We start from the raw sequence: 23232 nt of genomic DNA, 5'->3' as shown, positions 1-23232 counted from the left end.
AGGGATCTTGCCTTTGGTGCTCTTGGTTCTTGGGCTGTCAGATCTGGACTGGGGTCTAGACCATCAGCTTTCTGGTTCTCGGGCTTTTGAACTATACCACCTGCTTTCATGGTTTTCCAGTTTGCAGACAGCAGATGGTGGGATAGCTCAGCCTCCATAATTGTATGAGCCAGTTCTCCATAATAAATCTCCTTATATATCTATTATGTACCTAATAATAAATCTCTCTCTCTATCCTCCTGGTTCTGTTTCTTTGGAGACCCCCAACTAATACATATCGATCTTATGTCTCTAATTTTGCAGGTGATGTGCTAAAATTATTCCTTGTTTAGACGAAATTCATTTTTAACTCTGTATCTTGTAATTAATTTCACAACCTTAGGAAGAAATTTTAATGTGCCTCCATCTAATTGACCCCCACCTGTCTTTCAGATTTTCGGGAGATTCATGATGAGGAAACAAAGGTGAAAAGATAAACATTCGAGAATGGTCAATATCTATGACAGCACCCACTGAGTCTTAAGGAACCCATTCCCTACTCTCCGTCTTCATCATTCCAAGCAGAAGCCAGAAATACTTCTCCCTCTTAGTGAGCTCATTAGAGACGATAGCAAGTAGCATAAAACAAAACAAACGAAACAAAAAATCTTGCTTTTCAGGTGTCTCCTCTGTCCCTGTGCAGTGTAATCTTCAGAGAATTAACTGAAATTCTACCCTAAAATCACCATAAAATTCACTTTAACGGTGACAATGACTGAGTTAACCAGGAAAATCCTGTTCGTGTGGCAATACCCATTTCCAATCATAAGATTAAAAGCCAAGTCTTTGACAGATGTTAGGGAAGTTACATTATTTGGACTTAAATGATTTCATCCTAATTTCAGTTTCCAGCTGCTGGTTATAGAATCTTTACAAGATTTAGGCACCTCAGCTCATTATAGCTCTGTACACCCACGATTTCTCCATGTATTATAAATGTTGCATTAATCAGAGGCACAAAGGAGAAAAAGTGGATGTCAATTCTGGGAAGGAGCGAGGTACTATGGGTCACTGTTAAATTTAACAGCTCAATTTATTGGCAACTATTTTTAAAGCACTTTCTTAACTCCCTCCATTCGTTAAATTAATTTTTAACAGGCAGGCATGTTCTAACTCCCATACCTTTTTTCCCCCTCTGTAAAAGTAGTGTGTTTTTTTTAAATTTTTTCTCACCCTTATCTCTTTGATGTTTATATTTAGCTGCTTGTATTAATGGATCAGGGCTCTGAAGATAACAGTTGTCAATCTTTCTTTTGTTTTTTTTTTTTTTTGGATTATAAAAACTATGAAAGAAAAAAAATACTCCCACATTGTTTAGTTTTTCCTATGTCTATGAAATATATTTTATCTTCTGCTATTAATCCAATTTGTTTTCTAGCCTTATGGGACCTGTCCACATGAATAATTTTGGTCATAGAAATCCCTTGGGCTTTTAGGAATCACATAGTTTTTGAATATGTGTTGGGCAATCAACTGAAAGCAAATCTGAACCCAGTGATATTTGTCATTGTTATTTCCTATATTAAAAGCATAACTCTTTATTATTAATAAGAATCGCCATGTATCATTTATATTGTCACAAGGTTTATTACTAGGGGTGCTTGGATGGCTCATTTGGTTAAGCGTCCAACTCTGGATTTTGACTTGGGTCATGATCTCATGGTTTGTGAGTTCAAGCCCCACGTCTGGCTCTGCACCAAAATAAATAAAATAAGCTAATAAGCTTTCTCTCTCAAAATAAATAAATAAACTTAAAATTATTCCTATATTTTTGATCATGGATCTATTTGGTCAAATGAAATGTTACAATGGAACCTAGACAAACAATACCAATAAAAGTGGATCTCCTCTGAAGGAAGTGCCGTCACTTCTATAGTCCCTCTATGGGAATTGCTGGGAAGGCTTCAGGAACCCTCTGGAATTCCCCAAACCACACTCTGAAGTACAGTGCCCTCTACAAATATTATAGGAAACAAGAACATTTATGAAGCCACAATTACAGAAGGAAACAGAAGAAATGGGAGTTCGTTGGTTCACTTGGTCTATTTTCTAAATAATCTCTCCTGCATAACATCAAATTGACATTAGATATCTACAGACCAGGTAAAATGTTCCAAAGTTCCCCCACCTCACTCCAGACACACCTCTCTTCAGGTCATTACATGATGTTATTACAACGGTTTCCATAACTGTCGATCACAGATTGTACACCAGGGGTGTGTGTTCTGAAGCACCATATCTGGTCCCAAATGCCCTAGCATTTCTTCAGGTACTGGCTGGCATCGACCATCCTAAAACTGTTGAGGGAAACACCGAACATTTCAAGTGGCTAGGGTTCTACCTTCTCTAGAGATGAGGAGTACCACTGCCATACAAGTTCTGCACCAGGCTTCTTTGGTATCTTTCCTTCCAACCTGAACTATACATTGAGAGTCAGAGGCAAGAACCTGATGGCCATTCAGTCTTTAGCTCTAATTCATGTTTTAGCCAAGTAGAAAGTTAAGCATTTTCTTATGAAGTTATGAATTGCTCCCTACACTTGGTGTAGAGAACTTGGCGTGCTCTTCTGTCCCAAGTTTCTCAAGGTCCTTCAGTAGTGTCTTCCCCACTCCTCCAAACCCAACAAACAACGCAAAGTAACTCTGCTTCTTTTCTATCATGAAAAAAGTTAATTACCTCCATGAGTAATTTAATACGAAGCCCAGGCATCATTCTCTACAACTTTTCCCTTAACAAGATGTGCATTCTTTTTTCAATTATATTTCTAATGATATAGACTTCAAATTTGATTAAATCTCACATTTGTTCATGAATTTAGAACTACAAGCCTCTTTTACTTAAAACTATTTGATTGGGGTACCTAGGTGGCTCAGTTGGTTAAGTGGCTAACTCTTGATTTTGGCTCAGGTCATGGTCTCATGGTTCATGGGTCCAAGCCCCACTTTGGGCTCTGTGTTGACAGTGTGGAGCTGCTTGGGATTCTCTCTCTTTCTATCTGCTCCTCTCCTGCTTGCACGCTCTCTCTCTCTCTCTCTTTCTCTCTCTCTCAAAATAAAATAAAAAAACAACTTAAAAAAACCTGTCTGATTGATTTTTGACAGCTCATGAGAATTTTCTTGACAAACAGCCCCACCTTATGGGTTCATTTTACTAACATCTTCTTGGTCTACTTAATTCACATGGAAACTTCAAACTCAGTTCTTCTGGACAATGTTTTTGACCTGCATTTTCCCATTTCAACACAGTCTGATTTGGACCCTCTGGTTTGTTCTCACAGAGTACCTGTGTTTTCTTTCTTTCTTTCTTTCTTCTTTTCTTTCTTTCTTTCTTTCTTTCTTTCTTTCTTTCTTCTTTCTTTCTTTCTTTCTTTCTTTCTTTCTTTCTTTCTTTCTTTCTTCTTTCTTTCTTTCTTCTTTCTTTCTTTTTTAATGTTTATTTATTTTTGAGAGAGGGGGGGAGAGAGAGAGAATCTGAAGCAGGCTCTGGGCTCTGAGCTGTCAGCACTGAGTCTGACGGGGCTCGAATTCATGAGCTGTGAGATCATGACCTAAGCCGAAGTTGGATGCTTAACCAACTGAGCCACCCAGGTGCCCCACTTACTTTCTTAAACTGTAAGCCCTTGGAAGTCAAGGCCAATCCTACTTGAAATTTTATCCTCAGTGCTTAGCATAGGATATGCCACATAACAGGTATAAAAGAAAAAAGTCATATGTATAAAGTATCTGCTATATAGTATACTATGGGAGACACTAATGATTCAAAGATAAGGATTGATGTCTGCCACATAATGGAATGACAGTACATCTAAAAAATAATTATATATTTAATATGATTTTAAAGACATAAATCAAGTGTGATAGATTGATGGGGATGAAGGAAAGGAGATAGCATTTAACTCTGTCTGGTAGCATGAGGGAAAACCACAAAGATGTGAAGTTAAGCTAAAACCTTGGGAGTAAAGTGTATCTAGAAGCGGGGTGCAGGGCACATTCTGGGCATTTGGGATATTACCCGATTTCATCAAAACTCAGACACACCTTGTATTGTAAGCTACAAAATTGAAATCAAAACCCAATTTAAGAAATGTGTACTATGAAAGAATCTGCATGCATTGGTTATTTTTTGTAATTATAATTTTAATAGAATCTAACCTATTGTAATATCTCCAGATTAAACTGTATAATTAAGTGGCTGAATTAGATTTACTATTTTCAGTTGAAATCAGCTCTAAATTTGTGTTCACCAATGGAAGATTCAAGAAAAATTAAGGGTTATTCTAATTATAAGTTTAACTCAACAGATTTATAAGCATTATTTATCAACTCATAAATTTTTTAATTGTATATTATTTATTTATTTATTTTTTGTTTTACAGAGAGAATGAGAGAGCACACATGGGGGGAGGGTCAGAGGGAGAGAGAGAATTTCAAGCAGTCTCCATGCTGATGGCAGAGCCTGATGCAGGACTCAATCCTACAACCCTGGAATCATGACCCGAGCCAAAATCAAGAGTTGGATGCTCAATTAACTGAGCTGCCCAGACACCCCAGTCAACTCATAAATTATTTTCAATATTTATGAATTCACTTACCAATTCTGAGATATTTTTAAACATTTTGAGACACATTTATTCCTGAAATCAAGGTGTGTCTTTCAATCAATGGTATGTCATCATTTAATTGGCAACCTTTTCCTTTTTTGGAGTTGTGATTGATTCTCATCTTTACACTAGTTATGTCCTCTATATAAGTCACCACAAACATGGAATAGCACATACTGAACTGTTGTTCTTAAAGGAAACACAAGATTAGGTTCTTGTGAGCTACTGATCACCTTTTCATGAATAAATCAATACAGAATCTTGTTTTATTTGTGTTTCTGTTTAAAGACACCTTATTTAATATACATTGTTGACTCATTAACATTGAACTCATAGTCAACATCCAGGAACAAGCAGTCTGAATGAAGCTTATCCAATATACCCATTTTCTCCATAACACACAGATCAGTCTACTAGCTTAAAACACTAGCCAGCACTTTAGCACTGTGCTTGGGGGCCATTTTAAATAGAAAAAAAAATCACCAATAAAAGCACAAAAATGCAAGAAAAAAAATGTGGCACTAAATAGACCATAGAAAAGACACTTGTTTATAGTATGTCACCTCCTTTGACCTCTGCTGGGCATAAAATTAAAAATTTCTCTGCTCTGTACATTCATGTGCCTATGAATGACCCCGAATATGCCATAGACATTGATTTTGGAGTTACAAAGAAGCTTCAGCAAATAGGTAAATTTGCAAATAAGAAATATGTGAATAATATGGGTCAATATAAAATGACATATAATTTCTTATAACCAACAAAATATAAAATTATGTTTCTTATAATGAAAGCTATTAATAGGTTTTGTAAATAGATAGGCTTTGTAGTTACAGCAGGTAAAATAGTTAAAGAATAATTAAAATATATTAAAATAAAAAACTAAAAGGTTGGAAAATGCTCCATTTTAAAAGCTTTTAAATGGGACCAAACATATTTGAAAACTTTTTAAAAATAATTGTTAACATCAGCTCACTCTATATATAGAATATGATTTACAAACTTCACTTAAAACCTTGATAAGGAACTAAGAATTCAAATAGGTGAATTTAATAAATCAAATATTAATTTTTAAAACAGAAAGAAACTTCTGAATAGTCTTTCCTATTTGTAAAAACCATTCTTAAATGCACTATAAATGATGAAAAACATTCTTGAAGGAAAATATAATAAGAATAAAGGCAAAGGGAAATGAAATAGCCTGACATATTTTAGAAACTAGGGTGCAAGGTGTATTTGGGGGAGGGATAGTAGATAAGGTTAGAGAGGTAGATGGAAGCCAGAGTAAGAAGGGAATTTTGTGCTAAGTACTTGGAATGTCTTGAAAAGCAATGGAAAAAGATTTATAGATTTAAAGCATATAAATCATAAGATCAGAAGTATATTTTATTAAAAAAATAAGATGATTCAAGTCTATGTGTGAAAAGAAGTAGCAGAGATAAAATAAATACCAGGTTTCTTTAATGTTCTGACCTGAGGATTTTGACTGATTGGACATCGACATTGAATGGGGGTGGGGAGAAAGGGTAGCGAATGGCTTGAATGAGACCATTTACTAAGACAAAATAAAAAAAAAAAATGGAGGAATGGTTGTAAAGGAAGCTAATAAGAAAGATCCCTCCCTTCTCCAGTCCATCCCCATCTTGCCAAAAGTGACTGACCTCAAATCATTCCTAATTTTCCTTTGAGCTCGGAGTAGGATATAGGGTGAAGCTCCAATCCAAAGAGGCTGCCAATCAGACTAAAGGAAGTCTTCAGAAGTTTCCTATGGACTGGTCCCCTTTAGGAGGTGGGGGAAGCAGCTACATCAGGAACCAGATCAGATGATCGCTCCAGTAATAGAGAAAAACAGCAGGATTTCAGGATTGTAAAGAAACCAAGGAAACCAGAAGGAGGCATGACTTTCCCACCAGCAGTGGACACACTATCATGTAAGCAGTTTACTTCCAGCCTGGCATGGCTGGGCAGTGGACAAAGGGTGTGTAGAATTGCGGTGAGAGGGTAGGTGGGAAGGAAATGCAGTGAAGGAGAACCTAATGGTATCTATGAACCTGACTGGGATTGGAATAATATTCTTGATTTGACTGAAAAATAATCACCGTATGACACTGAACTTACGGGAAAGCATATAGATTAAAATTTGTGCCATCATTGGAAATGGGAGAACAGAATTAAAAAAAAAGTTCAGGGAAAGAATAAGAAAAGGTCTATTTTTGAATTTCTGAGTTCTATTGATTGTGGAAGAGTGAAACTATTAAAATGGTTAGTTTCAGAGAAAAAGACAAGATTTCATATAGGCACTATTGACCAAGGCGCTGTGCCCTACATGCGATAGATGTGATGATCCCAGAGAGAAATAACTGACTCACAGGCATAGATTCCCAGCTTTCTAGAATTTGCAGACTGTCTAAAATGATTACATTTTAGATAGAATGAGACATTGGAAGATTTTTTTTTCTTTGGGGAAAGCTGCACTCGGACTCTCCAGAAGTGCGGGTGTGCAGAGCAATGATACCTGCCTCCCACCTGGGAGATCCTGGCTGCAAGATATTTGGGTTGGTAAGCGGCCTTGCTGGAAGAGTGAGGAAGAGCTATGTCTGTATTGGTACTGAACCGTTCTGCCAAAGTGTATAGAGGAAAGAGGATGCATGACCTTTTCCCTTGGACCAGAGATGAAACACACGAGGGACGTGAGTAACCCAGAGTTTCATCTTGGAATCTTTCAACTTCTTCCTGGAATAATTGCCTGGGAGTCCAGTGGAGGGAGTTTATATGGAGAAGAACTCTGAAACAAAACAAAACACACACAAAAACACGGTCTAGATGTGGAGGAAATGGAGGAGCATACCTTCCATGGGGTAAATATGGTGGCAGGAGGGACCCAGCATGGACTCCTCCAAGGAATCCAGGGTCATTTTCCTAAGAGAAAGAATGACCTCTGGGTGTTTGCTAGGTTCAAAGAATACAAAACCATCTCACTAAAGCCCAGGGAAGAAATAATGAAGTCAAACAGTGCTAGGTTTACTAACGTAAGGGAAACCTTACACCATTAAGGACTGTGGGGTCAGTCAGTATAAGGGAACATAGGGCATTCTTGGGATAGGGTTTGGCTTGAATGGTTGACTTTGCCTTACGAAAGTGAGGGGTTGTACTGGATTGGAAGTTATTAGTAAGCAAGAAGTAGTTTGGTGATGAGCCTCTTAGTAACTTATATAAAAGGGGTAGGAGTAATAAAGTGGGATAGAGCTGGCATTGGTAAAGAACCAATGGTCCCTGTATTAGCCAGAGAGGAGAAATGTTTGATCCTTTTTTTGTGGTTGTCTAGTGCCCTTGTTTGTGTCTCCTCTCTCATAGTCGAGAAGTAACCTTTTCTGATGTTGATATGAAGTGAAATTGTTTATGTAGGGTACCAAGTTAGTTTGACACGCTGGCTACCTGTGAGCTCTCAGCTATTAGGAGGGTACTGTTGTTTAGTTTGTTTTGTTTCATTCTGTTTTTTTTAAAATTTTTTTTTCAATGTTTATTTATTTTTGGGACAGAGAGAGACAGAGCATGAACGGGGGAGAGGCAGAGAGAGAGGGAGACACAGAATCGGAAACAGGCTCCAGGCTCTGAGCCATCAGCCCAGAGCCCGACGCGGGGCTCAAACTTCACGGACCGCGAGATCGTGACCTGGCTGAGGTCGGACGCTTAACTGACTGCGCCACCCAGGCGCCCCTTATTTTGGTTTTAATTTGTGGTATTAATTCAAATTTCCCCGATAATTACTGATATTAAGCATATTTTCATACACTATTTTTTTTTACTATTTTTTTCATAAAATGTTTTTTTACCCATTTTTTAAATTTGGTTTTGTGTCCTCTCATTACTGAGATGTAGGTGTTCCTTATATATCATAAATGCATATGGCTAATATTTTCAATGAGTACACTGGGTGTCTTTACATTTTTGTAAGCATGTCTTTTAAAAATACAAGTTTTTAATATTAAGGGAGTATCATTTATAAATATTTAAAAATATATGTGCTTCTTGTATGTGAGAAAATTTTTGTCTACCTCAAATTTACAAAGATTTTCTCCTTTGATTTCTCTACATTTAAATCTAGATCACTTCAAACTAATTTTTATGTATGGTGTTTATTCTTTTCTTTCTTCTGATGTTTCGTGTTTAATTTGCTCTTATTCTCAGAAGCATAATTCACTGATCGGACATATTTCTTTCTTCCCAATGTAAGTGTTTAATGCTATACATTTCCATCTAAACACTGCTTTTAGCTGTATTCCGCCAACGTTAATGTGGTATGTTTTAATTTCTGTTGAATTAAATATGATTTCTAATTACTTGGTGCTGGAGTGATGGTAGGATGGGTAGGGATTTTTATTCTCTTGTCCCAGCCTCAGTATTAGGAAGATCCTATGAATCTGAGCCTTAAAGCCAGGGCTTTCTTAGCATTTTTGATTCTGTCTTGTTGCGGACAATGGTCTCCCATTCTCAAATTCAAGTGTTGAAATCCTTGCCTCTGTCACCTCAGAATCTGACCTTATTTGGAAGTAGAGTCATTGCAGGTGTATTTAATTAAGATGGGGTCTTAGGGTGGGCCCTCATTCCATGTAACTTAATGTCCTTATAGGAAGAGAACCCTTGGACACAGACATACACGCAGGGAGAACGCCATATGATGATAAAGGCAGAACTCAAGGTCATGTTTCTACAAGCCAAGTAACACTAAAGATTGCCAGCAAACCACTGAAGCCCAGGGAGAGACATCGAGGAGATTCTTCCATCATGGCCCTAGGAGGCAGCCCACCCAGCTGACTCCTTGATCTTGCGCTTCTAGCCTCTTGAACTTTGAGACAATCCATTTCTCTTGTTTCGGCCACTCAGTTTGTAGTATTTTGTTATGGGAGCCCTAGCAAGCAGGCGGATTCTGCAAGAGTATCTGTGTTGGGTCTGGGGTGGGGGAGAGTTTCTTCCCTTTCTCCAGTGACGACAGGCTTCTGCTCGGTATTGGGGCCAGACACTAGACCCAAGAGGTTTAATTTCCTCTTTTCCAGAAGCAAATGAGATTGCTTCTATGTTTCTTCTCTCAGAAGCAGCTGGGTTTTGCCTGGGTATCTGTTTGCCTGGCCTGAGTGTTTCCTGCATTCTCACCCAAACCAACAGCTTGAGAAGTGGGATTTTTTTTTTATGAAAGAAGAGTCCTGGGACGGGGGAGGCAGGTTTGTGTCCTTTTGCCAGCACCTGGTTTCTTCAGCATGCCTGCACCACTGAAGGGAATGCTCCGGTCTCCTGCCCTGTCTCACATCCCTCAATCTTTTTTTGTGAGCGGTAGGTGCAGCTTGTGAAAAACAGCTCCTGGGGGCTTTCTTACTTCCTTTGCCTGAGGGCTTCGTTCTTAACTGATTTGCTAGCCTACGCTCCACCTTTAGGAACTGGTTAACATTCTAGCTGATTGCTTTTGTCTCTGATTCTCTGGCCCCCTGCTTCTCCCTCTCTGGTTCCATCAAAGGTGAAATCTTTTGTGTGTCCCCACTCCTCAGAGAAACTTGACCCTTTGGAATTCAGTTTACTTTGTTGATTTTCAAATTCACCTTTCACTGGGCTCAAGAAAAGGAGTAGCTTGGTAAATTATCTGGCTTTTTCCTCATGTTGGGGCGGCGATGGTAGTGTGCCTGTGTGTGTGTGTGTGTGTGTGTGTGTGTGTGTTTCTACCTACCAGCTAGAAACAGAACAAAGACTTTCTTTTCTATTATAGTTGGGTTTCTCTTCACTGTTGCTTGGGAATCTGTTATGCAATTTATGCTAAGTTAATGATTCTGATGGGGTGATTGTCATTCATGCAGACTGTTCTGCAAGCTACAATAAGGCTCATAGGGACATGAGGTTCTGGCCCAGGTGGATTTTCCATCTTAGTGGTGCTTACAAGAGAGTGACATATTCCCTTTTTTTTTTTTACTCCAACAAACAGAAAATATCCATTGACATGTCAAGTCTCAAAATGGGACATGCTTCTTATTAATTTTAATTAAGAGAGAGAAGACTTTTACTGGTGGAATTTTCACTTAACTACTTAACATAAAGCTCTTCCCATGTTTTGGAGCCAAATGGTTACTGTTAGATTTGGATTTCAAATGCTGAAGTCCGTGTGTTGGGATGATGGATCGGACTGCTCCTGGCTAGGGAACTCGAACGAAGCTCCAGGAGCTGTAAGGCAATTTGACCAGATATACACAAACAGCCACACTGGAGGATACACCTGAGAGGGGTGTCAAGGATTTTCACATCAGCACAGTGACGGCCTTCCCACAGTCAAGGCATTGGAAGGTACATTTGAATTTTAGAAACATGTTCAAGTTTCAACAATGTATATAATACTGTTATATAATTTAAAGCTCCATGAAATATGAACATTTTTGAAAACTTGCTATAGGACAGGTACTACCTGAAAGTATTAAAACAGGACTGGCCCGCAGCGGATTTACAGAGTCAGAGGGATTATTCTGGTAAGTATGGAGAGAAAGGCAGAGGGAAATGTTTGCAAAAATCTTGAATAGGAAGATCACAGTTGCGTCCAGAAACAATATGTAGTTTTGAATGAGATGAAGTTGACATGAAGGGGAGGAGTGACCAGAAATGTGGACAAAGCATTAAACATGAAACTTGCCTCATGAAACCCTTATATCCTGATACAATTTTATAGGCAATGGAGTCATAAACAGATTTTTTTTTTTTAAAGGAGGGATATGAACATATTGCAGACCTGAAAGATCACTGGGGCGGTGTTATGAGGGAGATAACCAGAGCCAAGGCTGATGACAGGAAAAGCATGTGGACAGCCAATGTATAAGACAGGAGAAAAACAAGGAGAATTTGAAGGAAAGAGTCTAGACAGAAGTTCAAAGATTCGGGATATTTGAAGAAAGTATATGTAACAGTAGTTGGCGACTGATTTGATACACAGGAGAAAAAGAAGTGAGCGTAATTTCTAGGTATCTCTCTGGGGCAACTGGGTGAACAGTGGTGCCATTAATCAAAACCGGAACCTGTAAAGGGAGAGAAGGTGTGGTCAGCACTCCATGAAGAGCACCAGGAAAGAGCGGTGTTAAGGAAGGTTCCCGAGAAAGGAAGTGAGTGGTCCTCAGCGTTAGGTATTGCAAAAAGGAAGCAAAAATAAAAGCCGAGGCATGCACAGAGACAGACGCTGGGGAGGGTTGTGGTCCTCTCTGAAGTTTTTCTGAACGCATCCTCTTTGTTTTTAATACAACTGAATATAATGGCTCTCTTCCAGGACCTTCCAGTTTGCCAGTGTCCCTTCTGTCTCAGGGCCTTTGCACCGGAGTTTTTCTCTTCCTAGAAGGCTCTCACCCTAACTGCTTTTTGCCTACCTCTTTATCAGCCCTTGGTTCTCAGGTTTTTTGAGAGCTAGATTCTAATCCGGGAAAGATCTTCCTGCCATATGCCCTCAAGATATATCATACTTCTTTATATATGGCACTTCTCACAAGAATTATGAAATAATTATTTGAGAAGTTTAAATGTCTCAGGTTTTTTTCCCTACGTGACTGTAGGTCAAAGGGAATAAGGATTTTACATTCTTTGTTCAACTGTGCATTTCCAGCATCTGGCAGACTGCCTGCCACGTAATAAGTGTTGAAACATAATTGAGTTTATTTATTTTATTCATTAATAAAATTTATATGCTGCTTACTATATGCCAAGCATTATTTTAAGCACTTTATAAATATTAACTCACTTAATTACTAAATGGGGAATATAGTAAGCAAGGATGAGAACGGAAAATTATAGACCAACTGCCAAGAACTTCTTTCCGAGGATGCTGTTCAGAATGATGAGGGAAAAAGGGACTTCAGAGATAAGATAGCTCAGTGGAAGGGGACATATCTCAGAAACTGAATGCCTGGGAGCAAATGTCACCTCTGACCCTTAATAATTATGTGAGTTGGTCAATCATTTCATCTTTCTGATCACTTAATCATATCCTTTTCCTTATCTATATTATAGGGATGATAACAGTATTTATGTCATGGGTTATTATGGGTATTCAATGATTTCATGCATGTCAAGCACTCAGAGCCATGTTTAGCATGGAGTAGACCTTGTACGTCTTGCTATTGTATTTCGTATATTCTAACATTTCCCCTTTGTCTCCTTTCCCACCACTTTCCTTATTTTCCATATCCATCATGGAAACAGGCCATGGACATTTGGCCATCAGAAACAGCCTACAAATTAATTGTACCTCTGAGCCTATCTCCACTCCAACGTGTCATTTATCTCGTAGTGACCTGAGTGGGTTTCAAACCCTTAGGTTTATATCAGTTCACTTGATGCTCTTCTGATCGAAATTATACTGCTCCTGCTTATAAGCAGAATGTAATTACTTCATCTGGCATTTGAACATGACTGTAGGCTACCCCATTAAAAATTACATGACCCTTTCAATGACCGTATTCACTTTTTTTTTAAACATCAGCAATGAAGAACAGTTTAGAGTAAGTCTCCTCAGTGTACAACTATCTCTGTGGCCTATTTTATACGGTGAAATCTATCATTTGTTTCAGTTCAAGTTATTGCTGGATCATATTATGGAAGCCCAGAAAAGTGGCTTTACAAAGAAATCTAATTAATTGTTTAAATCATTTACAATAGAACGTCAAGAAAATATACATGATAACATAATTTGGGTGGACAAAGTTTTTATATGCATAATAAAAAAGACAAAAAATTTATGGAACATTTTGATATGTTTGATAAAATAAATTCAAAATATATATTAAAATAAAAACAAAAAGAGGAAAGACAAGACATATTTTAGTTAGGTGTCAAAAGTTATTCTACTTATAGGAGGAACTCATAAAAACCAAGCAAAAGATTAACAACCTAATAAAAAATAGATATATACAAGAACAGGCAATTAGCACATACGAAAGAAGTCAAATGACCAATAAAGTCAGACACATTCTACTGCCAAGTCACGTAAAATAATTATGGCCTCCTTTTTTGTGTGTGTGTGTTATAAATATTGAAAAAATGATTTCTAGAAGCATCTTGAATGCTTATAAATAAGAAAGTTAAACAAGTTGTTTACATCCATATCATGAAATACTTTATAGCATAAAAAAATTAAAATACTATTCAAGAATCTGAAAACGATTAAAAACATTAGGTAGATCTATATATTGATAGATAGGCAACAAATATTACTGAGTGAAAAGAAAACTTCTGAAAAAGAGGTACCATGTTTACCTTTGGTAAAAGAAGCACACACACACACACACACACACACAATGCATGCAGACATATGTAATAGTATATATGTATTGTATATTTGTGCATGTATGCCCACATACATGCACACATCCATACATAGATACATACACAAATTCGTGTGTCTGTAAATATAAATATACGCATGCATTTACACGCAAAATTCCTGGGCAAATGCCTAAGAAATTTTTAACAGAGGTTGCAGACTAAGGATATGACATGGGTGGAAGTCTAAGTTCACATTTAAAAAAAAAATCAGGCTAATGAGTATTTACATAGGAATACTTTTAAGGAATTTTTTTTTTAAAGCAGAGAAATAAGCACTCTTATGTTTTCTTTGCAAGTTTCCTTGCATTGCAAGTTTTCTGTTGGGTGATTCAGTAACCAAGTAATTCAGTAATTAAGACTTTAATCCCAAGTCTTAAAAGGTACTTATTTTTTAAACTAGCGAAACCTCTTCTGGACACTTTTTAAAAAAAATATTTATTTATTTTTAAGGGGGGGGGCAGACAGAGAGAGAGGGAGACACAGACTCTGAAGCAGGCTCCAGGCTCTGAGCTGTCAGCGCAGAGCTCAATGTGGGGCTCAAACCCATGGACTGCGAGATTATGACCTGAGCCAAAGTTGGATGCTCAACCGACTGAGCCACCCAGGCGCCCCTTCTGGACACTTATTTTGATAAAATATCAGCAAAAAAAAATAATAAATTTATATAGAGGCTTATTTTAATATTGCTTATGGTAGTGGAAACCTGGAAGCAATTAAAATGTCTAACCCTAGATTATTACTCAGAGATCTATGAATTTATATAATACACCATACAGGCAGTGAAAATAATGTTTTCAAAAAGTCTTACGCTCTGGGACATTTTGTGAGATACGATGTATACAAAGTAGATATAATCCAGGCCACAGTATGATTTCACTATGTTAAAATATACATTTAACGATAGAAAGATTGGAGGTATGTGTATGAAATGTTATGGTGCTAGGGCGCCTGGGTAGCTCAGTGGGTTAAGCGCCCAATTCTTGATTTCAGCTCAGGTCATGATCTCACAGTTCAGGAGTTTGAATCTCACATCTGGCTCTACGCTGATAGCAGGAAGCCTGCTTTGGATTCTCTCTCTGTCTCTCTCTCTGCCCCTCCCTTGCTAGTGCTTTCTCTCAAAATAAATAAATAACCAAAAAAGAAAAAAAAAAGTTATGGTGTTTACCTCTGGGTGATTACATTATAGATGGTTTTAAATTTTCCTTTGCTTTTCAGGATACTTCATATCCATTCTAAATAAATGCAATATTTTATTATTAAAGTAATTATATTTTATTACACAACAGAATATATTCATTGCAGAAATATTGAAAAATACAATGCTTTAAATGCTTTAAAAAATAAAATGTTTATATATTAATGCACATTAAACACTCAAGAGTGCATGTACATCTCATGTAAAGCTTCAAGATGCCACAAACTTTGTTTCTTTTTTTCTCTCATTTTCTTTTGTGAAATTTGCAGGCACATGCCTGTTATCATTTGGTACTCTCTTTGTTGAAAATTACCCACCATAATAATAATCAGAGATAATTGCTGTCTAATAATTTTGTCTGTACTTTTATAAATCTTTTTATTACTGTATATTTGGTAGGGAAAAGATTATGGCATATACGTGGTTATTGATGGCCTTTTTATACTAATCCTCATATCACGTACACATATCCTTAGCAATGTATAATCATTTATAACACAATATATAATTAAGTTTTATTTTGTCTTGTGGATTACCTTAGTTTATTCGCAACCAAGCTATTATGTTGGCTAGTTCAGTTGCATACAAGTATATACTGTTATAATAATGCTACTACAGAATTAGAATATCTGTAATTATTAATAAATCATTGGTTATTTCCCAAAGAGAAAAATTTTAAAGTAGAGTTGATATGTCAAAGAGTATATCTAATGGTAAGAGTTTTGAGTGATGCTGGCGAATTGAATCAGGAAATTCGTAGCAATTTAAAGTCCATGTGCCAGCTGTACTCTTTACCAAACAGGTATTTCTTAATCAAGGTCAGCCTAACCCTGCGCTTTCCAGTGGTCAGTCAACCCATCAGTAAATCATCTATCCAAGAAGTCTTTTGCCACGGTAATCCAACTTACTTCTCTAATGTTTGTTCTAAAAACACACGGTATGCACTAAACCTGGAGATGCAGTTTCAAAGATGACCAAGCTAGCATCTTCTCTTTTTCAGACTCTTCTTAGACTATTATATAGGGATAGATGCACAATTCTCACGTGGGTTTTTGTATGTGGCGTGAGGGAGGAGGTTTTGAGAGTATATGATGGCCCGGTGTAGCAAAGTTGTTCTATTCACTTCATTTTTTTTTTTTTTTTTTTTTTTGGAATCATAATGGTATCTATTCAGGCAAGTATTTCTGACTTCAACTCGCTTATTTGACAAAACAGCCATGGGACAGACTAGTAGGTATACTGGCCTATATATGCAGCTATTAAAGTGTTTGCATATTGGGGCATCTGGGTGGCTCAGTCAGTTGAGTGTCTGACTTAATGCTCAGGTCATGATCTCAGTTGAGTCCCTGCATTGGGCTCTCTTCTGTCCCCACAGAGTCACTGTCCTCCTCTCTGTCCCTCCCCGACTTGCACGTGCTCTCTCCAGTGTGTGTGCTGTCTCTCTTTCTCTCAAAATAAAATTGAAAAAAATAAAAAATATTAAAGACTATGCTTTAAAAAATAAAATGTTTATATATTAATGCGCATTAAAACACTCAAGAGTGCACGTACATCTCATGTAAAGCTTCAAGATGCCACAAACTTTCTTTTTTTTTCTCTCTCATTTTCTTTTGTGAAATTTGCAGGCACGTGACTGTTATCATTTGGTACTCTCTTTGTTGAAAATTACCCACCACTTAACAAACAGTTATTATTTCCTATGCACAAAGCAACAAAAGTAAAATGAGGTCCCTTCACTTAAGAGCCCTCTTTACAGTCTAGCAAAGGAGACAATGGCTAAAAGCTCATATGAGCTCAATCTAGCTAATGCATTAATATAAAAACTGATCAGAAAATTATAATTAGTCATTATCCATGCAACATATATTCCTTGAGCTCTTCCTAAGTACCAGGCTCTGTACTTAATACAATCGCAAATAAGAAAACCATAGATGCTTCCATCATGGAGGAAAAGATAAGAGTATCAATTTAAGCAGCTATATATGGTCTCTTTAATAGTGTGGTTTTGGAAGAATTCCCAGGGATTCAGGGAATATATTTTAATCTGTTGATTTTTTTCTAAATATGAGTACTCTGTGTCTGCCTTATGGTGACATTTCAAACTGGAATGTGAAAAATGCAGATAAGTAAATGAGTTTTTAAAGACTAATGTAAGTAAAATGACAGAAATGGAGTTTTCGGGGTCACTTTTTCCTTTTGCTTAATCTTGTGATAAAGAGAGAATTGGTATTCTTTCCCTAGCTTTAAGATTTTAAAGAAAAACTAGCATATTAAAGCCATGCAATTGGCTGTTATAAGTTCTTAAAAAACACAGCACTATTTGAGTATATGTTAAATTTTTTGAGTTGGGGGGTGTGTATCGAAAGAATGGGTTTGCAATGTGAGATATTATTTTGGAAATAATCCAATGTAAGTAACGTTAGGGCAGATTTTTTTCCCTCTTGTGGAGCTAGATATGTGTACAAGTTGATGCCAGATGTCAAAGGGGACGTCTTAGTGAGCATGTTTTAATGGCGTATCTATCATAGACTTTCTTTTGCTCTACCTATGATCTTTAAAAATTACAATTATTGGGGTGCCTGGGTGGCTCAGTCGGTTAAGCGGCCGACTTCCGCTCAGGTCATGATCTCACGGTCCGTGAGTTCTAGCCCCGCGTAGGGCTCTGTGCTGACAGCTCAGAGCCTGGAGCCTGTTTCAGATTCTGTGTCTCCTTCTCTCTGCCCCTCCCCCGCTCATGCTCTGTCTCTCTCTGTCTCAGAAATAAATAAACGTTAAAAAAAATTAAAAATAAATAAATAAAAATTACAATTATTTATTTTTTGAATATTGCATCAGTCAGTCCTCTGTATATAGCTCTATATAAGGCATTTATTTTTAGAAAATAGTATTCAGAAAATCTGCACTTTCCTTGATAAAAGTTATGCAATTTATTAAGCTCGAATTTATTATAAATTCTTTGCTGAGTGTTATAAATTGCTGCACTATGTTATGAAACTAGTATGAATTTAATAAGTGGACTGACACAAGATTCAGTTTGTAAAACCTAAGTGGAAATAATTGGATTTATTCTTTGTACTTCAATGACAGAGATTAATTGATGAGACAAGTTAGTAATAAAATGAGAAAAAATACTGACCAATCATTAGATTGAAAGAAAAAAAATCCTTGATAATCAACTAGTCTATAGCTTTAATTAAACAGTCCACATTACTAGCTATAACATTTTAAAGCATTACTCTAGTAATTTATTTTTTTTAATGCATTGCATCTTAGGAATGGTATTGTAGAAGAGTATCGTTCATGCCTCATTTGAGGGTGTGTTAATGATGTTGAGAAGTAACATCACTAGGAAATTATAAAGGATATCTTTCTTTCTTTGCTGGAATCATTAAAGACTATTTTGGTTTTGGTGCTTACTTCAGAAACATTATGTCCTGGAATCAAGAAATGTGAGTGTTATTTGTAAACCATTAGATTCTGTCCACAAGAATTACAACTTCATGAGAAGTGGGAGAAGGGGAAGAAAAGGAGAAGAAAATGGCACATGTTGATGAGCTTGCTGGAAAATTGAAAAATTAGGAATATGATGAGCGGTGTCACTTTTCCAATCTACTTTGGCTTTTCAGGTCTCTTGATGTCAGCATGGACAAAAGAGACTGACGAAGTTTAGAAAATGATAGTTGAAGAGAGAAGGTCTTGATCCAGGGGGAGGGTTTGGCAATGGCTAGGCAGACCTGAGCCAAGAGGCCAAAGTTTTTGGAACTATTACATTTTCATAAGGAAGCCCAAATGCTGGCCAAAACAAAGTTGAAATGCCACAGTTATCTCCCTTGCACACATTTCTAACATGTCCCCCGAATTGAATCTTCTGTCTTTGTCTTCTATCTGTTAAGGGCTCATATTATTAATTACACAGTCTTACCTAGATAATTTGGGGTAATCTCTCCATCTTAAAGTCAGCTGATTAGTAACCTTAATTACATCTGCAAAATTCTTTTACAGCAGTATCCAGGATAGACTTTGATTGAATAATCAGGAGACAAGAGTCTTGGGCATCTTGAAAATTCTGCCTCTTGTGGAAAGTGTGATAAAATTCCTAAGGAGTATACACATCAAAGGGACTGTCAAAAGAAGAAACAACAGATATGTAAAAATACCACTTGGGTTGGTAAAAGACACAGTAGAAGATAATGTTTCTTGACGTTAAAGAGTGAAAAGAATGAATGAATCATGTTGAAATTCTACAGAGAGAAAACCAGGGCACTTAAAAATTAAGAAATCATTCAAGACTTTTGAAAGAGCAGTTCTATGGACTGGTGTGGACATAAGCCCAATTTTAATAGGTTAAGGGATGACTGGAATATTAGAAGGTTGAGCAGGAGAATATAGAGTACTATTTCCAGAAGATTAATGGAAAGATCAGAGACAGTGCTCTTCCAATGGAGATATTTGATGCAACAATACATTTTCTTCAAACTACAAGCTTATACCTCTGAAGAAGCAGCATCTAAAATAAAACTAAGTCCAGTCATCTTCCTCTATTATTTCTTTCAGTGACTTGAAATATTTAGAGCCACATTTAAAAAGGTGTTATGGAAATTATATCACCACAAACTTTGAAGGACGGCTTTCAGAAGACAAGTCAGATCTCTATATTGATAGGCAGAGAGATTAGGACAAGACTTCTTACTATACACTAAAAGCCACACCAAAAAAAGAGACAAACAACAGTCTTGGGATAAAAACAAACAGCTTGGTTAAACTTTTATCAAAGAGAAATTTTAAGTCTTTATGAAGTCCTCACGATGCTATTTCCAGTCAGGCTTTTTTTTTTTTTTTTTTTTTTTTTGGCTAAGCTCTACACTTTCTCTACATTCTTGTACTTTTTTTAAAGAGGCAACTGATGGTCAGACTCCAGTGGTCCTTCAAAAGTTTGAAGGAGGCAAACTAGATTAAAGCAAAGGCACACAAATGTTCTGGTATGCATTTGCAAGAAGTAAATGGGCGCCATCTGTGAGAAGATTTCATTTGCTGCCTAATTAATTCTTCCATGTTCCCTGGTACACCAATGCAATGCTCATAGATATAACTGGAAAAGGGAACAGATGGCATCTTTCAGTTACCTATTGACTACTGTGATCTCCTTGCTAATTAATCTAAATAAAGCACCCATTATTTAATCTTAAACAAAATTTCCACTGGATAAGGTTTTGAGGTGTCATTAAGAAAATGTTTTCCTTTGTTTTCATTTGCATAAATCATCCTGGTGTTTATTCTGCATTTTGATGACTGAAAGCGGTTGCAGGAACATCCACACCAGTCAGAAGGCTTTCTTCCTCATCAGATGAGGGGATACTCAAACTTTTAATGTCGGAACTCTAATCCAGTGACAACTGTCATAGACTGAGTCTGAATTTTTTAAAATTAACAAAGGGAACCACAAAGATAACAAAACGTACACTCTTTATCAGAAATGCAAGCAATATTTTGTCAACTAAATCTAAGATTTTGGCTATTGGATATTTGCAATATCAGTTTTAATTTACTTTAATAATGCTAACAAATACTGGTTTTTCTTTTAAAGTTCCTGAGTCTATGGGTTTTCAAAAATATCCTCAACTGATTTTTACCTTTACATTTAAAAATTTTTCTTCTGTGTTGCTTCGATAACATGATCAAGCCTGTCCTCTTGTTCCTCACTATCTTCATTTTCAAAGAACTTGGAAATTACAGCCTCTTCGATTTTGGAAGAGACACTCCCACTTGAAAATAATTTCACACTATTTTTAGTAAGTTATTAAGAGAAATATAGCCTATAGAGAATGCTTAAGAGTTACATAAGAGTTAGTTTCATTTCCTATTACTGGAAAAATAATAAGTTATAATATGAATTATTATGGAAAACCAATTCAATTTAATCTCAAGGAGGTATGATTTTTTTTTAACTCTAATGAAGCCATTACCATAATGGGAAGGTGCTTCTATCTTTCTTAAAAAAAAAAGAAAATAAAATAACAAAAAACCATAAAAGCATCTTAACAGTAAACAATTTGAGCTTCTTCCAGCAATGCAAGATGATTTTATATTTGTTGCCCCTAGAACTTCTTCAGTAAGTTGGGCAATTTAAATATCCATTTAGAATACCATGTCTTTCTTGGGAAGTAGCTTGTTGGTAAAGAACGGATTCCTTAGAAGTTCTATCTTTCTTTATAGTTCAATTACAACATTTATCATGCTGTATTGCTATTCATCTTTTTTTTTTTTAATATGACTAACTTTCAGAAGTCTGAGATGTTGGTTCCGGAATTCAGAGACATGCCCAATTTATCTTTTCTTCCCCAGCATGTAGAGATGTGCTTGGCTCATAGCGGGAATCAATGAATGCTGTCCAAATGAATGAATGATGACGATTGACCTGAAAGAGTGATGATATGCAAAACAACCTCAAAGTACGTTTCGTTCAGGAAAAAATCAAAGCTGACCAATTATTTGGTGGACATGGGGGGAACCCACAGTATTTCTCTCAATGAGACAAAAAAAAAGAAAAAAGAAAAAAATGAAAGTGTTATTCATGTCAAAATGTTTCACTCTGGTTTGTATTTCAGAGACATAACAAACCCAAAGGCAGCTCTTTGTAAAGCTCTTAGCTGGGCATGTCTGCTGGTTCCTTAGACAGTGAGGTACAGGTGAGAGAAAGCTTCTCCTTGGCTACCTCTGTCTTGGGCCATTCTGACCTTGACTCGGGGTTATTGCTTCCCTTCATCCCAGCTGGAACAAATGCCAAGCCCCTTACTGCTTCCAACCTAAAAAATTTTCTTCTTTCAGATCACAAATCAATACATATCTGAGATCTAGATCTTGTTCTTACTGGATTCTCTAACTACTCGGTTTCCATACATGGGAGTATTTGAAACAACAAAATATCTGAAAAAGGGGGTACCTTGGCCATAGCTATTGTCTTATTTAATTATTCTCCAAAATTTGCCTCCAATACGCCTGCTAATTATAGCCCAGGCTCTGCTTAAACTTATGCCCTAAGAGGCACTTTGCTACCCACAAAATCCATTCTAGTGCAACTCAGCATCTAATGACATTCTTCCTAATACTGAGCCAGAACATATTATCTTTTTTTAATGTTTGTTTATTTATTTTGAGGGGGGGGTGGGGAAGGAGGGTGGAGAGAGAATAGGAGAGAGAATCTCAAGCAGGCTCCTCCCTGTCAGTGCAGAGCCCAACACAGGGCTTGATCTCACAAACCATGAAATCATGACCCAAGCCAAAATTAGGAGTCGAATACTTAACTGACTGAGACCACCTAGATGCGCCCATAATATATTATCTTTTAATTTTGTGAGATATTCTCAAAGAGATCATATTATCCATCCAAAGCTATGCCAGCCACATCTGAGGAGGACTTCCTGACGACTTTTGTCATCTGGCGTACCTAAGGAGTGGAAAACATCATGTGTTCAGAGGCATCCTTCATGCGGAAGGGAAAGGAGAAGCACTTAATACCCAATAAGAATTCACACAAGAGTTTAGTCTTTAGTCTCACCGAGGTTCCTGAGTAGTCCTGTGTTGAGAACATGGAAATGTATATGTAATTTTAGTTTTCTCGTGTGCAAAAAACTGCCATGCAGACATTGCACGAACAAAATGTGCTCATAATAAAAACTGAATATTAGACGACAAACAGAAAACTGGAAAAATTTTTGTTAAACATTTAAAGAAAAATATTGCTGGAGAGGAAAAAGCCACACACTCTAACAATATTTGAATAGATAAGTGAACAAATAAATAAATGAATCCGTGTGTGAATGAGTGATTGGAGGGAGTCATAGATGGAAGAAATAGATGCAGAAGCGAGAACATTTCAGGCAAAGGCAAATCAAGGGCATGTCTGCGACTTATAAAATGCCTAATTATAGTAGTGTGCTCCATGAGGGGCAAGTCTTTTGCTAACACCACATGGGTCTCTGGCCCAATGAGAGGAGTTAGTGATTCTTGCTACAATAAACAATAGCCTAACTATAATACTAGAAACTAATAATTTTGAATACTA

This window comes from Felis catus, chromosome B3 (assembly GCF_018350175.1).
Source record: "Felis catus isolate Fca126 chromosome B3, F.catus_Fca126_mat1.0, whole genome shotgun sequence".
NCBI lineage: Eukaryota > Metazoa > Chordata > Mammalia > Carnivora > Felidae > Felis > Felis catus.
This window is presented reverse-complemented; position numbering follows the sequence as displayed.